The 17,078-nt window shown below is 57.6% G+C and overlaps 1 long non-coding RNA gene across 1 annotated transcript; it reads left to right on the top strand.

Annotated features, from left to right (window-relative positions):
• The first annotated feature begins 2,017 nt into the window (after positions 1-2,017).
• Positions 2,018-15,690, top strand: LOC109323967. The gene is made up of 3 exons (XR_002104804.1): positions 2,018-2,029; positions 4,534-4,541; positions 15,621-15,690. It is a non-coding gene; the product is annotated as an uncharacterized LOC109323967 (long non-coding RNA).
• The last annotated feature ends 1,388 nt before the right edge of the window (positions 15,691-17,078 follow it).

Below are 17,078 nucleotides of genomic sequence, written 5' to 3'. Positions count from 1 at the left end.
GAGATGCTGGCCCGAGGGGCTGTGTCTTGGTGGCGACCGTGAGCAGCACTGGGTGGATGGAGACTAGCACGTGCTGCAGTCGCGCCATCACATGGCTGGGGGTGCAGATCATGCGGTTGCCCGTGTGTAATGACGTTGGCCTGGCTCTCCCCAAGGAGGAGGCTTCCCATCCCAGCCCCTAATGCCGGCTCCCATGCCCCAGACCCTGCCACGTGCCTGGGGTGCCCCTGCCGGCCCCTTCTCAGCCAGGGGCGCCCCGTGGAGGGGGTTCAGTGCATGCAAAAGAGGCACCGGGGACACCGTGCAGACAAGCCCAGAGGGCAGAATCGCTGCAATCGCCGTGGCCGAGAGGAAGGAGCTCTCCGACTCCGGCGTATCCAGGCTGGGCATGAGCCTGGCACACGGGGCCTTTTGCAAGCTGCCTCCCTGCGAGAAGCAATGATGTAGGATCCCGTGATGCTCTGGACCCGGCGGCTTTTCCCGTTAAGCCCCTGCTGCAAAAGACTCCCCAAGGCTTCCCCTGTGGCCCTCAGCCTGGAGCCAGGTTTTTAGTCCCCCCTGCCCAACATTTGTTTTATCAGCAAAGTCCCTTGCTGTCAGGAACAGAGACAACGAGGCAGAAGAGAGCCCCTTTGCTGCCTGTCCTGGAGACCCGAGCCGGGACGCCTGGCCAAGGTAGCCCGTAGCCCGGCCCTCGCTGACTGCGGGCGCCGGGAAGAGAAGAAATCAAAGGCCAAACTCGTTTGCTAAGTGTGCGCTGAGGAGGAGACTGCCTTCAACACGGTGTCCAGGGAGAAATACACCCATGTGCACATGGAGTATGATGTCTAGACACGCATGTGCCCTGGCTACGTAGCCATGCCCCGGGAGGAGAGCTGTGATGCTTAGTACCCAGGTGCAGATAAAGGCTGGGCCCGCTGTGAGCACCCTCCGCTCTCTCCCCTCTCCATGAATCATAATGAATGGGTGAGCATCAGCTCTGGAGCCAGCGCTGCTGCTCCGGGCTGCGTTCCCCAGCCCCTCCTCCGCCCGCCGCTGCGGGATGACACTCATGCATCTGCGGCACTTGAAGCGCTGGCGTGGCGCGGAGGCTGTCAGTCTCCCTCGGCTCCGCGCAGGGTGCCAGGCCGGGCGAGGAGGGGTCTCGGGAGCGACCCTCCCTGGTTTAGTTCCACTTGATGCTGCTCGGCACGGATGGAGGGCCCTCGACAGGATGGGAGGAAATTATTCACTAGAATACCCCAGCGGCCTGCTCAGGGCATTGTGATAGCAGGGCATGGAAATGCACATGTAGGCAGGCACGGAAATACACACATGTGCATGCACACATGGAAGTACGTGTGTATACAGACATTGTAAGACATGCATGCATGGAAATGCATGTGTACACAGGCACGGAAATACGCACGTGTGCATGCACACATGGAAGTACATGTGTACACAGACATGGTAATGCATGCATGCGCACACACCCATATGCAGAGATACACTGCACACAGAGAGATGCACATGCACACATATACACATGCACACGTACATATGTGGAAGTACAGGCGCTCAAGGGAACACACACACGTATGCATGCACACACAGAAATACACATGCATGTATACAAACACACAGACATGGAAAAACGCACCAGAAATACACAGACACACAGGAATATACACACACGTATGGAAATACAAACCTGTATGCACACAGACACACAGGGAAATACACATACACACAGAAATACATATGCACAAACACACACACACACAGAAATACACACACACACAGGAGGGCGGTGGTGGATGGGCCGATGTCGACCTGGCGGGGAATGGGCAGTGGAGCCCCCAGGGCTCGGTCCTGGGGCCGGTGCGGTTCAACATCTTCATCGGCGACCTGGACGAGGGGGTGGCGAGCACCCTGTCAAGTTTGCTGATGCCACCAAGCTGGGGGGGAAAGTGAATGCGCCGGCAGGCAGGGACCGCGTCCGGGCAGACCTGGACAGGTCCGAGACGTGGGCGGATCTGAGCAGGATGCGGTTCGACAAGGACAAGTGCAGGGTGCTGCACCTGGGGAGGGGGAGCCAGCATTGTGGCTGTAGGTCAGGGGCTGCCCCCCTCGGCAGCACAGGGGCAGAGAGGGATCTGGGAGTCAGGACTGACTCCAGGATGAACACGAGCCGCCAGTGCGCCGAGGCAGTAGGCAGAGCCACCCGCGCCCTGTCCTGCATCAACGGGGCAGCACTGACGGGTCCAGGGAGGTCTTGCTCCCCCCCCATGCGGCGCTGGTCCGGCCGCGGCTGGAGTCCTGTGTCCAGCCCTGGGCCCGCACTTCACGAGGGGCGTGGGGAGCCTGGAGAGGGTCCAGAGGAGCCCACCCGTGTGGTCGGGGGCCTCCGTGGCCAGCCCTATGAGGAGAGGCTGAGGGACCCGAATCTCTTCAGTCTCCGCAAGAGGAGCCTGAGGGGGATCTCGTGGCTGCTACAGCCTCATCAGGGGCCACCGGCAGGGACTCGGGGGACGTCTGTTCCCCAGGCCCCCCTTGGGGTCACCAGGAACAGTGGCCACAAGCTGCGGGAGGAGAGGTTTAGGTTGGATATTAGGAAGAACGACTTCACGGTACGGGTGGCCAGAGCCTGGAACAGGCCCCCATAGCGGGGGTGCTCTCACCTTCCCCAGGGATCTTCCAGAGGAGCCTGGACAGGCACCTGGCGGGGGTCTTGTGACCCCTGCCACCCCCCGTGCTCCTTCCTGCCCACGGCGGGGTCGGACTCGATGGTCTGCTGCGGTCCCCCCGACTCATTGACTCTGTGACTCTGCGATTCTAGGAATACACACGCACGTATATCCACACACACATGTACACATACACACACAGAGAAATGCACAGACACACACAGGAATGCAGGCGCGTGCACACATGCACACGTGGAAATACACCCATTGACACACCTGTGTGTGCATGCACGCCCTCGGGTCGGGGGTCTGATATCCATCCCCCTCGTGGGGTGCAAATCCAGAGCATTTCCTCCCCGTGAAGCCAGCCAGCCCCCTGCTGCAAGTCCCTTCCCCGTGACCCAGGCGTCTAGCTGGAAGATGCCCCCTGACGCGAGTGGAATCGCGGCACGTTTATGGTCGTGACGTGGAGCTCAGGATCCAGCCCGGCTCCTTTCCAGGGGTGCAACTGAGCCAGCCGGACCCGCTCCCCCCTGCCCCCCGGCCCTCCTGGCTGCAACGCCTTTCTGCCGAGGGAGCCAGGGAGATGCCGACGGGGTTACTTGGGAGAGGCAACGCCAGGTGCCAGGGAACCGTCCTTTCGCAGCTTCACTATCCGCTTACCAGGGCCCTGCATGCCACCGAGGTCTGCCCATATTTCATCTCCTCCAGTGACCGGCCCTGGATGTCAGACGTACTCTTCAGGGGGGACTTAAAGGCCTTCTCTGCCCCCCTCGTCTGTCGCCCAGTCCCCGGCCCTGCCACAGCCACCCGCACCCACGTCCCTGAGGCACCAGGGCGGCGGGGTTTAAAGGGAAATCCCCGCCTTGGCCGAGCTGAGTGGCCGCACAGGGGTTATTTTAGACGTGGATGCCACGGGGTGGGAGCTCGTTAAGGGATGAGCAGGAAGACCTAGTGCCTGTGAAGCCAGGCTGTGGGCCAGTGGTTGGAGCCTGGGAGGCAGGCGCTATGGGCCCTAATCCCAGTCTGGTTGTAGACTCTGGCCATGCCATGCCTCAGTTTGCCTGCCTGTGGAATGGGAACAGTGAGAAGACCCCATCGTAGGGTCACGCTGAGGATCCAGGGGTTGGTGCCTGCTGAATGCCAGGCAAGGCAGGGAGAAAATGGTTTGTAGGAGGGCATGGGCCACGGGACGGCTTCCAGCACACAGCACCAAACCCACGGGTTTCAAGATGAACGGTGCAGACCCAGCCTCAGGAAGCTGGGTAGATGCACAGCGAGAGACAGCCCCCCAAAGCTCATCGCTGGCTGTGGCGCGGGCAGGCTGATGGGCGCATGGTGCCTTTGCCGTGTCCCGCCGGGCGGCGGGTCGAGAAGCTATCCTGCCCGGGCCTGGTCTATAACGAATTCGCTTACAACACAATTGCGGGATCGACCCGGGCCGGGCCGGCAGACCCTGCGAGCGTGTGCGTGTGCGTGCGCGTGTGCGTGTGCGGAGGCTGGCTGACAGCGAGCAGGGAACGAGGTGGCTTGTGGACATCCTCCTGATGAAGAAGGGCAGCAGGGTCTATCGAGGCAGCCCCCCCGCAGGGAAGAAGCAGGTCCTGGCTTCCCCCCACGACTGCAGAGGACCGACTGCTCCGATCTCGTGGGAGTCGGATTTTCGTGGCTCCCGGGGCCTCCCGGGCCGTCCAGCCTCACCCCCTGCACCCATGGGATCCGCCGCCCCAAGCAGCCTCTGCTTGAACCAGAAGACGCCGTCACTCCCCCGGGGAACGCTGTCGTCCCCATCCACCTGCTCCGATGGGAAGTTATCTACAAGTTATGAAGGCATCTGGGACCAGCCATGCTCCAGGGACAAGTAGAGGCACAGAGGTGAGATGATGCGGCCAAGGGCACACAGCAGATCGGTGGCACAGGGGTGCACGCAACCCCTCTCGGACTGCAGCAGGAAGCTGACGTCCTTCTCCCGATCCCTCTCAGATGGGAATCTCCCGGAAGACCCTCTAGACGCGTGATTATTCTCGTCACCCCCTTCACCTTGGACCATTCGTCTTCAAGCAGCTCGAGCCGTACCCTGAGCTAGCGCAGAGTCCGTATCGGCACTCGTGGCCTTGCTGCTGGTTTGATCCTAGTCCGTACGCAGCAGCAAAGCTGGTTTTTCTCCGGTTCGGCTTGGGCCCCTCTGAGACTTGCAGACTGGCGAAGTCTGAAAGCAGCTTGCACTTCGCTTATCATATGGACAGGGCAGATGGCTTATAACATCTGAACAGCAGAGCTGCCGTGGACTGGGTCAGACCCAGGGACTTTCTCTTCTCCACTCAGTATTCTGGAAACCACCTCCTGCCCCCCTCCAGCTGACCGGGCCTGGCCTCGTTAGTCCCCGCTAGCACTCATCACCCTTGCTGCCCTTCTCTGCTCCTTCTTCCGGATCCTCTTGGAGGTGCAGGGGCCAGACGACAGGGCTCCACAAAAAGGGGCAGAGTTAAGGTGAAGTATTTTCAGACCCCTGGACGTATTCAGCGCGAACACCAGGCCTTTTTTTTCCACCCTCCCTCGAACGCACAGCAGGGACATCAGCAAAGCAAATGACGTGGCTTCCTTTGGGGGGGAAAAAAGAGACCGTGTGGTCTGCAGCCCCGAAGTTCGGCTCTGGAAATAGGATGCGAACGGTTGATCTACAGGATGCAAAGCAAAGTGGACATATTTAATGACAGATGGAGATGTCGTATCGATCATATGGGCAAGGAGTGAAATACGGTCATACATGGGCTGCTGGAGAATTTGCCAAGCGCGGTGGAGGATTAAACAACGGAGCGGTCAATAAGAGACCGCGCCAGGCCCCGGCAGTCCGGGCTCCCGGAGCAGGGCCTTTCTCCCCCGTGTCAGGGGTAGACTGAGGCTGGAAGTCCAAAGGGCTCAAAAACAGCGGGTCAGAGGAGCAAAAAAACCGGAGTCGGTGGGAGACGAAGCGTGCTGGGGTTACGACGCCAGGCCTTCAGCGGGGAATGCAAGCAGGATGAGGCCCGAAGAACAGAAGGCAGGTGTCAGTCTTAAAAGCTGGCGCATAAAGGGTTGCCTGTCGACGATCGATGTAAGCCGGGGTGGCGGGAGTGGGACTGGGTTTCCTCCTCGGGCCCTGGGCGTGGAGGGGGACACAGAGACCCCAACCCACAGATATTCTTCTTGAGGACCCCCGGGGTAGCCAACCGTGGGGGGCTCGCACCCCACTGTCAGGCCTAACAAAAAGGGACCCCCCTTTAACCCTCTGAATGCCAAAGCTGACAACACCTCTCAGAGAGGATCACCATAGTGACTATCTACCCTGCAGGCACCAAAGATCGTCTCCTGGGCGGTCTCGCAGGCACAGGGCAAGGTATCCAAGCCCTCCCTCAAACCGTTGGCTAAGACCAAGCTCGGCTGAACCATGCGGCCTCCGGGCCTGGCATTGGCATCTAGGTTGCCCGTCTAGATAGGGGGATATCTGCACTCCCAGGACTATGGATCCGGGAAGGAAGATACTGGCCCAGTTCTGCTTGTATGGCTTATGAAGTTTTGCAGATGCTTAAGTGATTTAGGAACTGAACTGGCACTTGAAATAATCATCATAAAACTACCCACAGCAAGCAGTCTGCGGAGAGCATGACCTCCCAAGACCGGCCGGCTACAGGGAAGAAACCCTCGACGATGCTGGAGAGGTTGGGGGGAGTCAGACAGCTCCTCTGGTTGGTGCCGGGGTGACCAAGTGACCCCAAGAGGGTAACTCATCCCCTAGTCCCACTAACACCCCCTTCGTCAGGCTGCTCGGGCTGCAAGACTAGCGGCCTCAACCCCCTTGAACCCCAAGGGATGGAGTCTTTCCAAAGCCAGCCCCCACCGCCCAGGACCCTGCTGCCAAGGCCGTCTGTCCCTCCACGCCCGAGCGAGACCCGACGGGGAGAAAGCTCTGCCCAGCGAAGCCCTCGGGAAAGGTCCCCGTCTGTCCGGCGAAACGCAGAGCCGCAGCCTCGGTATAATTCCCCTCAAAACAAGATTTATTGAAGTCCTGTCGGTGGAAATCGCTGTGCTGTGGAACAGGCCCCGTGTAGATTCGATCGCTCAGACGTGCCCTGCTACATTTTTCATTAGGAGGCATATTGGCTGGGGGAGGCTGACCTCCGAGGCGCTGCCTCTTAAACAAGAACCAAAGCCGAGCGGGTGGGAGCAGGGGGAGAGGACACGGCAGGGAGCGAGACCTGAAACGTGCCATTTCTCCCAGCAAAACGGAGCCCGCTGGAAGCCAGAGCAGCCGTCCGGAGAAGGCAGGATCGAGGCAGAGGCTCCAGGTTGGGATTTCAGAGCTGGCTTTTGCAGGGCAACTCATCCACAGAAGTCGCTCAGACACGTGAGCAGGCCCCTCAGAGGCACGGGGACCAGGTGCATCCAACACCATGTTTAGGGCTTTTCATCTAATTCAATTGTTCTCCACCTTCAGAGACTCGAGACCCCTCTGCACGCATTTGGAAAGTGCCAGCTCTTGGTTTCTCCCCGCTGTTTGGTCTGCAGAAAAATAACAAGGCAGTTGTTTTGCTGCAAAGGCCCCCAGAAGACCTCCGCGACGGGGAGACGCTGCCCCGGGTCGCCGAGTCTCGGTGCTGGGTGGATGGAGATCCTGCACTAGAAACCTCTGCGTTTAGCGTGTGCACCCTGCTTGCACGCCTTGCGGAGCTGACGTGGGGTGACCCCCTTGAAAGGATCGCCAGGCAGCCCCGGTTGAGACTCCCGACGCAGCAAGGGCCTGGGCTGCGCTCACACCGCTAGGCGCCCCTGCAGAGCAAAGGGATCCTGCGATGATTTTGTTCCCATCAAGGGGGTGTTTTCATACACCCCCCTCGATGGGGACTCCCTGCAAGAAAGAGACGGGCTCCCACCGCAGCCCCTCCGCACCCAGAGTCTCGGAGCATTTCGGCCGCGTTGACCAGCGGTTTCGGTCGTCCGTGGAGCCCAACTCGCTCTAACGCTGGCCGGGTCTGGCGTGTTGGGTTTGCAGAACCGGCTGCTCCCTCTTGCAAATTAGCTTCTTGTTTGAGATCTAAATAAATGAGACTTCAGCGGCTGGCAGGCCCCAGGCTTTTCACATCGATGCTGTGGTCAAGTACCTGAATGCACGTGCTGTCCTGGCTCGCGGAGAAGGTGCAGAGAAGGGCAACAAGGACGCTAAGTGCCGTGGAGGGGACTGACGGGGCCGGGCCTGGCCAGCTTAGACAAGAGACGCTGGAGCGGGGACGGGAGAAGGCTTTCCAAAAAACTCAGTGGAGAAGAAAGTCACTCTTAAAGGGTGGCTTAGAGGGGATCAGGAGCCCTGGGGCTCGGCTGCGTCTCCCCTGGTCCCCTGTTGTGCCGCAAGCGGACACCCACCTGCCGGGCACACCCAAGGGAAAACCCCCTAGGAAGAAGCAGTTCTTCGCCTCTTGGGAGATGATGCTGGGGCCTGCGAGACGGCCAGCCCGCTGGGGCTAGCCGGGTCACGCTCCCTGCTCCGGGACAGCTCCCTCCACGTGCCACCAAGTCCCTGTGCCGACCGCGGCCGAGCGCGTCGCGGCCCTGACCGTCTCCACCGCGGCACCCTGCCCACAGCCGACGGCGGAGCCGGGCACGCGGCGGTCCCGAGGCTTCAGCGAGCGTGACCGAACGCGACACTTTGCCCGGGCTGGGAGGAAGTCAGATACATGCCGATGCACAGGGAACAACAGGCAGCGTTACAGGGAGGGTTAGGGCGTTTGGCTTTATCAGACCCCATCTCTGGGGCCTTTCTTTATGGCCATGCATTTGATACCGCTGGGAGAATACCTCTTCGCCCGCCCCGATGCACCTCTCCGCTCCCACTTTCTGCAGCCCCCTTTGGTTTGATTTCCAAGTTCTGACACAGCCATTAGTTACAAAGAGCGATTATTTTTATCGTTGTCATTAAGTCATTTTTTAAATGGCTCCAGGCGGCATCAGAGAACAAAGAAACAAAATACCCGTGAAAAGAGTTAATCACAAATTACTAATTATTCCCCCCTCCTTCCTTGCGCGCTTTCCTCCCCAAATCATGAAATATTATCCCCATGAAGAAAGGAGAAGAGCTCTCTCTTCGTGAGCCCTTCACGGCTCTTATGCACCTAATTCATCACATGAGAAACACTTCCTGATCGTCCGAGATTATTTGGAGAAGCAAGCGGACGACCCGCTGACCCCGGCTGGTGGGGAAGTGGGTGAGGGGCCGCCCTGATTTACGGGTGCCAGGCTCCGGCCCGGGCTGCCACCTGGCGAGGCCAACGGCCAGGAGTAAGGTGGGACGCCGCACGGGACGAGGTCTTACCCGAATCGCAGCGCAGGCACGACTCTGTCTGCTTCTGAGCCCGCGGGGATTTTATGGGGCTGGTCATTTCAAACGCACCGAGCGCTTTGAACAGGCTTGTTCCTGCCACCGGCTTTTCCACTTAGTTATGGCGAGCCGTGTTGTTTCTCCCGCCAGCCTCCACGTGTGTGACCGAGGCAGGCAGGGGGTGAGCTGAAGGCCTGGTTCGCCCCTCTTATTCGGCTCTAGGTCCCTCCCAGAAAATACCAACACTTTGCTTTCGCTTCTGTTTTTACTACTGAAAAATAATGGAGCGCTTCTGTTGCGAAGACCCCAGCACGACAGGAGGGTTCGGAGACCCTGGGGGCTTCTTGGAAATCTCTGAGTTGATGTTGTGAATTGTGCGTAGGTGTTTGCACATGGCCTGGTACTAAGGTGATGCACCCCTGAAAGGATCTCGCGGCACCCTGGTTGAGAATCACTGCCCACCGCTGGAGGACAAGGAGGCAAATCATGGGATTGAGACTTTCTGCAAGCCTTGTCGGCATATGGTGGCAGAAGCTGCATAATCCCACATCTACTTGACCCTTAAAGCCCTTGAACGGATCTCAAGGCAGCCTGGGGTGTCATGACGCCCCGGCTGAGAATCACTGGCTTAAGGCAACTACCGCTGGAGGGTTAGAAAGCAAATCATGGGCTCAAGACATACTGCAAACCTTGTCAGGATATGCATGGTACAGGCTCCATAATCCTGCATCTACCTGACCCTCAAAGCCCCCCTCTCTGCCTTTGAGTCCAGCGGTCGATAAGATATTCAGACCAAAACTGTGCGGCAGCTCCGGCTGGTTGAGCATTCAACTCACTTTGAAAAAACAGATGACCAAGGGAATGGAGCAGATATGTGGAAACAGCAACTAGTCTGGATTAGCTCCTGGATTTCTTCCTCTCAGTGTTCGATCTTCCAAGAAACCAAGCTTGAGGACCAGAGATGAGCCCTTGCCCAAACCTCTGAGCTCGATGGTGTCCAATAAAAGAGACCACCCAAAAAAAGACCCCCATGCCTCTTCTATGTTTCCTGGACCATCACGGCTATAACAGCACTTCAACCCTGCTCTGAACTGTCTGGCTTTTCCTGTGCAGATCTGCTGAAGAAAGTCTTGCACTGGAAAGGCATTTGCCTAACTCTACCGCACCCATAAAAGAAATCCTTAAATCTCACATCATTCCAGGACCACGATGGCTACAGTGCTGCAGCGCTGCCTGATCTTGGCAGGCATTTGCGACGTAAATCCCATCCCCTACTCGAGTTCAGGGAATAGGTTGCCTTCCTGTAGCAGGTCCAATCAAAACCGTAGACCCAGCCGCCGCCAGTCTTCAGCGTATTCAGAATCGAGGTCTGGGATGTCAGCCTGAACAAAGACAAAATCAGAACTGAAGACAGCGAGGCTGGAAGGGAGCTCAGGGGGTCACATCTAGTCCAAGCCCCCGCTCCAAGCAGGACCGGCCCCAGCGACATCATCCCAGCCAAGTCTAGCAAGGTCTTCAAAGCCTCCAAGGATGGAGACCGCGCCACCTCTCTGCGTAACTTGTGCCAGTGCTTCACCACCCGCCTTGTGAGAGAGTTTTTCCCAATATCCAACCTCAACGTCCCTTGCTGCAGCCTGAGCCCATTGCTCCTTCTGTCATCTGCCCCCACTGAGACCAGCCCAGCTCCATCCTCTTTGCAGCCCATTGGCAGGGAGTTGAAGGCTGCTATTCAACCCCCTCTCCAAGAAAGGCAAGGATGGATTCCTACACCACTCCGTGGGATGCTTTCGTGGGTTTGCCGGTGAGGGGGTTTGTGGGTGTCCACACGGCAGCACTTCTACGAGCCTTTATGAACGGACAGAAGCACACAGCAGGTGCAAAACCCACGAACCGCTCAGATCACATCAGCAGAATCCCATTTGATGATCTGCATAGCTATAACCCACTGACCTGCTTGGGTTTTTTGGGGAGGGAGGGTGGGTTTCCCTCTTTTTCTTTTTACAGGGAAAAAAGTTATCTTGGTCATTTTGGTCAAAGACCAACTCCATGTTGCCTTAAAAAAATTCAAATAAATCCAGCTCCCCCGGCACGCCGGGTCGGGGTTCAGGAGGATTTTCAAAGCGACGCTAGTTCTCATGTTCAGAGACAGACTAATCCTCGTTCCCTTTGCCTAAAAACACAGGCCGCGACAAAGAGGAACCATATGGGAGAATGAAAACGCATTTGAATCAATAGGATAAAGTTAACAGGATAAAAAACAAATAAATAGAATGAATCAAATAGGATAAAAATTCCAGTGGAGCTATTAGCTGCAGCCCTGCCTGCCACTGCGCCGGCTGCCTGGGCCAAAGCCAGCCCTGGTGTAATCCCACCGAACTTTCTCCCCTGGTATTTTAAGCTTTGGCAAGAGCAAAGCCGAGGGGGTTTACTTCCCCCCAGGTTCAGCGTGGATCCCTTGCAATAAAGCCACGGGCTGGTAAGTTTGCCTAGACTAGAGGAATAAGGAGAGGAGCGATGGCAGGCTGTCAAGCAATGGCTTCTATGCACTGGGATACAGGAGAGGAAGCCACACAGGGATTTGGGGGGACTAATTTTAGACACCCCCCATTTACAAACTGGAAGGGTGTCTTGAAGCTAAGCCTGGCTAAGCAAAGCATCTAAGCACTTATTTCTCACCCAGCACCTCTTCCAGCTCATCGACTGCAGCTCCTTCACACGTAGGTACGTGGGTGGATGTAGGGTTTGGAAAGATGGGTAGGAAACACCGGAAAATAGTCTCCAGTTAAAGAGAAACTAGAACTTGGACCAATACGCCGGGGGCCTGGAGCTGTTTTCTTCAGCAGGCGGTGACGTAGCCGCTTGCAAACCCGATCTAGAAACCTTCCTTCTCCTGGTGGGTCCCAAAGCACCTTGTGACCACGAATGAACTGGGCAAGGCAGATTAATAGGGTGGTCCTCCGGGGGAAACAGAGGTGCAGAAATGCTGCAAATGTAATGATCTCTCTTCCCGCAAGGCCTCTGCATGCCGCCGTTGCGGTTTCCCCACCCGAAGACCTATGCAATGAGCAGCTCTGGCCCGCTTAGGAGCAAGGCCTAGGGCGAGATGGCTGGGGGCCATAGCTGAAATAGCAGCTTGTCAACATCTCCTTTGCACGGATGCCCACTGCCACGGCCCGTCGTCACCACCCCCATCGAGATCCTTTTACACCTGGATGCCCAGTGCTGATTGACTGGGATGCCTGGCCTGCCCCTTCCTCCTTGGATTGGGAAGCAGAGGTTGGACGTGGAGCACAGGCCCACCTCGAGTTACCATCAGTGCCAGGGGGAACCTGGTAGGGGCTGGCAGGAGCTCTGGGCACTGTACCCACGCGCCTCCCTGCCGGTGCCCGGCTCCGTGGAGCTGCCGACGCTGGGGATGAAGGGCGAGGGACTGAGTGAGCAGAGCTCAGACAAAGGAGACAGGAGGGAAAGGAGAAACAAGCCATCTCTGCTCTGCAGCTCGCCCGCTGGTGTCCTGCGAGTAGCTGGCTGGTCCCGTGCCCCTGGCTCTGTCCCCTGGTTTCCAGCTGCTCAGTCTCATTAGAAGAAGCAGAAGAGCCAGCGCAGACTTTGCAAATGTCCCTCTTCCAGAGGAGCACCTGCTGTCACCGGCTTGGGGGAGCTACGCAACCACCCGCGGAGGGAGCGGTGCAGTGATCACAAGACCGTCATGATGGAGAAAGGCCGGGGTCCCAACTCAGTCCCACCTCCCCGCCTCTCCGTGGCCTGGAAATTACCACGCACCTAGATGCCCTTGTGCAGATGAAACACCGGGGGAGAGGGGAGTTAGGTGCCAGGGTCATGGGGGCTTGGGAGTGAGATCCACGGTTCATGTCCAGCCCCGGTTGGCGGTGACTGAACGATGCTGCCTGGGGACCTGGACGAAGGGCGCCCAGGGCCACGGGCATCATGTTGGGATACCCACCCTTGCAGTCCCTGCTCCTTGTCCAGAACACGTGCCCCTTTCTAGTCCTAGAAATAAGGCCTGTCCTGGAGATGGGCATCCTACAAGCCCTCCTCTTCTCGCCCTGGTTCTCCTGGTCTTTCCAGGTGATGGGGAGGATGAAGGGGGCAAGAGGGAGGCATCCGGACCTCATAGGCTGGGAATCTGCATCTCAGCGGGGACTAATCGAAGCTAATAAAAGTTTTCCCCAGCGTCGGGGTGATGGACACCAACAGGCCCTTGCCCCCAGCCAAGAGTGTCAGTGGGTCCCTCGCCTTCCAGTTAGAGATGAATTGTTACCCGGAGAATATTTCATCCTTAATGCCTGCGGCGGGAGCTGGGGCATGCATCGCCGGGGGGTTACGCTCCTTCCAATCCATCTGCTGTCCCCGTGCCCAGCTCGGATGTCTCTCCCGCTGCCCTCCCTCTCAGCTTTCAGAGACACTGCGTCTCCCCTTTCGGACTCGCCCTTTCCTCTTCTCTTCGTTGCTTCGACCCCATGATGGATGGGGCCGGGGACGGATGGCCGTCGTGTTGGCTTTCCAGGAGGCACATGGGGTCAGAGCAAGTGCCCCAGTGGTCGTGGCTTTAGGAGACACGGGTCCCTTTTGTCTCGGCATCGCGGAGCTGGCTCGGAGGTGGAAGATTTTTTTGCATCCCAAAGGCTGAGGCTGCAGGGAGAGGTGCGATGGGTGGCGATCTCCTGCAACAGCCCTTTATCTCGGGGCTTCTTTGTGCTTTTAGGACCCTAGAGCCAGGTCCTTGAGGTGCTGGTTGGTAGTGGGAAGCAGCCCAGGTCTTCAGAGTGGTTAAATAAACCCCCCTGGAGCTCCCATTTAATGGGGCAAATGGACTGGTCCTGGAGCCGCTTCCTACATCTGCCACTGACCTGCCATTTCACCTTGGTCATGTCCCTTCATCCTCCGTTGGCTCTTCTGCCTTTTACGCTGTGTATTTGACCTCAAGCTCCTTAGGGCACTGATCCTCTCACCCTGGAGAGAGCCCAGGACAACAGAGCCGTGGCTGAAAGCCGGGTTGTCCAGCGAACAAGATTGGCAGCAGGTGGGGGAAGCACTGGGTTGGGGGGCAGCTCTGGCTGAGGGGTCCCAGGACTAGGCCCTGTGGGGAGGCGGGTGAAGGCTGAGTGATGCCCGGAGCCTCTGCACTACTCCATTGCAGCAGCGCTGAAAATACCGGCTTGCCTATACTGGGCCCATCCCGGTGTGGGCCCGTGCCAAGGCGCGCGCGCCGTGTGGTGGGAAGCGTGTCAGGGGTGGTATTGTCTACCCGCAAATGCTCAACTTTATGGACTTTTAACTAGAGGTGTAACAGATGGTTGCGTTTCAGTCCAAGCCGAGGAGAGCCGTGCCCATTCCGGCTGCAGCCAATCAATCCTGCCACTCTGGGGGGAAACAGCAAGCTGGGTACGGCGGAGCGGCTGCCAGCAATTGCGGGGGAAGGCTGCACGCAGGCGAGCACGGTAAAGCACGCTGCCGTCTGCAGCCAGCAGCCCCGCCGGGTGTGGGAGCTGGCGGGGGGAGGGCAGACAACAGCTCCCCGCTCAGGTGCTGGGCCTACCCCCTCGCTCGAATGCAAGGCTAGGGAAGGACCTCGTCGACGAGGAAAACGGGACAGAAAAAGAAAGCATTTGCATCATGGCTCGTTGTGATGTGTGCGTTAATTAGACAGAGAGAAAGAGAAGGGGCCTGGCCAGAAAAAAGACCCGCGCTGGCAGAATTGGTGTTACACTGGTGTAATAAGTCGCAGACAGATGAGGCAGGGCTCGATCCTGGCGTCATTCAGTGCAACCCAGTGCAGAGCTCATTGGGTGAGTCTGGCCAGGATTTCCTCTGTCCGTGTGGATCATGGGATATTTGCTACAGCTCTAACTGCCTCGGTGCAAGGAGGTGTAATAACCACGGGCTGCAGGCTGCTCCCCCGGAATAGCTGCCTGTCTGTCCTTCTTGAGCCTGGTTTATACCGACGGTGGCTTGGATAGGACTGATCCGGCCTCAGGCAGAGGGTTGGACTAGATGTGACCTCTGCAGGTCCCTCCCAGCCCCACATCTCTGTGATAACGACTCTAGCATAAACCCAACCTAACTTATCCCACAGTGGGCATGTCTACACGTGCATTTACAGCGGCTTACATTTACTGCACAGTAAGTTACTGAGCAGTAAGCAGGAATAGGCTGGCATCTACACATGCAGGTGTTAAAGCGCATTAACGCTGTGTGTGTGGATTGACTTGGGACTAAAGTCAGTCCATACACAGTAAGGCCAGTCCATTACTGCACAGTGACCAATTGGGTGTAAATTCGATACCAGTGTGATGCAGGTATCAAATTTATACTCAGGTCAGCGTAAGTTGCTATATTTACTGAGCAGTATGGGCGTGCATGTGTAGACGCGTGCTCGTACTGTGTGTGCGGTAATTTCAGTTACTGTGCAGGAAGTACCCACATGTAGACGTGCCCAGTGTGTGTGGCTGCCCGTACCCAGGATGAGAGCAGGGTAGACAGACCATTCCCCTCCCATTCCTCTCTCCAGGCCACCTTGGATGGGGTCTAGGACACTGGATCCCAACCCTTTGTATACCAGGAACGGCACGGGAGTGGCAGAGCTGGCTCCCTCCCTCCCGGGGCTGCCCCGCCACCCAGCTTTAACCCTGCGTGTGACTGCCAGTGGCAGAAGCCACTCAGCAAGGAGTCCAAGCTGGGGGCTTGTGCCACAACATGGCAGCCAACCCTTCGCAGCCTGGTACTGGGCTGTGACCAGGTGGTTGGGAAGCTCTGGTCTAGGAGACAGGAGGAAACAGGGAGTTTGGGGTACAGTTCCCAATGGTTGCTGACTTCTTCTGTGACCGCAGCCAGTTCGGCTATGCCCTCTGCATCGTGCTGACCCGAGCTGCAAACTCAGGCATCATCTAGGCTGGGGTCTTAGCCCTAGGCCTACCTGCGCCCCAGCAAAACCCTTCTTGTAGAGCTGACATCCATCACTGCCATGCGCAGCCTGCGGCTGTAACGCTGTACGCTTCGGGGTAACACAGTTCCTGTTAGAAAACCGCCTATGATGCTTATGGTGAGAGAAGGCCGGGTAGATTTGCACCTTCTAGACTGATTAAATCAGAGAGGCATCCAGCGGAGCGCTACCCTGCGTGTGTCTCTGATTTAATTAGTCTCCGAGGTGCAAATCCACCCTGCCTTCTGCCTGACTTCAAACTAATACAGCTAACTATTTCTCTGGCTCACGGGGAAAGCCATCACAGCCTGCAGCAAGGGGCCTGGAGCCAGGACGGGCCCAGCTGGCACGTGGGCACGTGTTCCCTCTGCAGGGCTGCGGAGAAGCTACTGGGAGGTTTGGCAGGAAGACGGGCTCCTTCAGTAGACCTCAGCACCTAGGGATGGAAGGGAAGGAGCGTCTGGGCCCTTGACATGCTGCTGGGCAGAGGGATTGATCCATTCAGTGCCGTGCTTAACCTAGCGAAACGGCGAATTTTGTCCCGTTTTGTAATGTGTATGTAAACAACTCGCAGCGTGTACAAGCGCCCCATGCGTTGTTGAGGAATAAAACTGCCCTCCCCCTGGCTTGAGCTGGAGAAAGGATGCTGCTGTCTGGCACTGACACCCCCACCCCACCAGCTTTGCAGTACATCAGCGAGCCCAGCAAAAGGGGCAGAGAACATCTGGACGGCGATACATTTTCCAGGAGGAAAACAGGAAAAGGAGTGGAGGAAAATCCTGATCCATCTCTTCCCCTCCCAGCCTGCTTTGCAGTCTGCTCCCATTCGCCTGGCTGGAATTTTGGGGATGGAAAAAAAGGGAAATGTATTCTTTTTTTTAAGACATTTTCAAATTATTTCCAGCCAGCGCTGGCTGCAGTGGTGAGGCGCAATGAGACAGGGCCTGCTGGTGTGGGAGGAGATGGGAGCCTTGTCAGCAGCTTCCACAAGAGCGAGATCAACCCCCGCAGCTGTCGGAGAACATACCAGGAGAGGAGGCTTTGGTGCTTGAAGCCACTAAGTGACCCAACAGAAGGACCAAGGGTAGGACATCTGCAGGGCTGTGTCTCTGTATACATG

This window comes from Crocodylus porosus, unplaced genomic scaffold (assembly GCF_001723895.1).
Source record: "Crocodylus porosus isolate Cpor-Errol unplaced genomic scaffold, CroPor_comp1, whole genome shotgun sequence".
In the NCBI taxonomy this organism is placed as follows: domain Eukaryota; kingdom Metazoa; phylum Chordata; order Crocodylia; family Crocodylidae; genus Crocodylus; species Crocodylus porosus.
The sequence above is the reverse complement of the archived record's forward strand: the minus strand, read 5'-3'. Positions and strand labels throughout refer to the sequence as shown.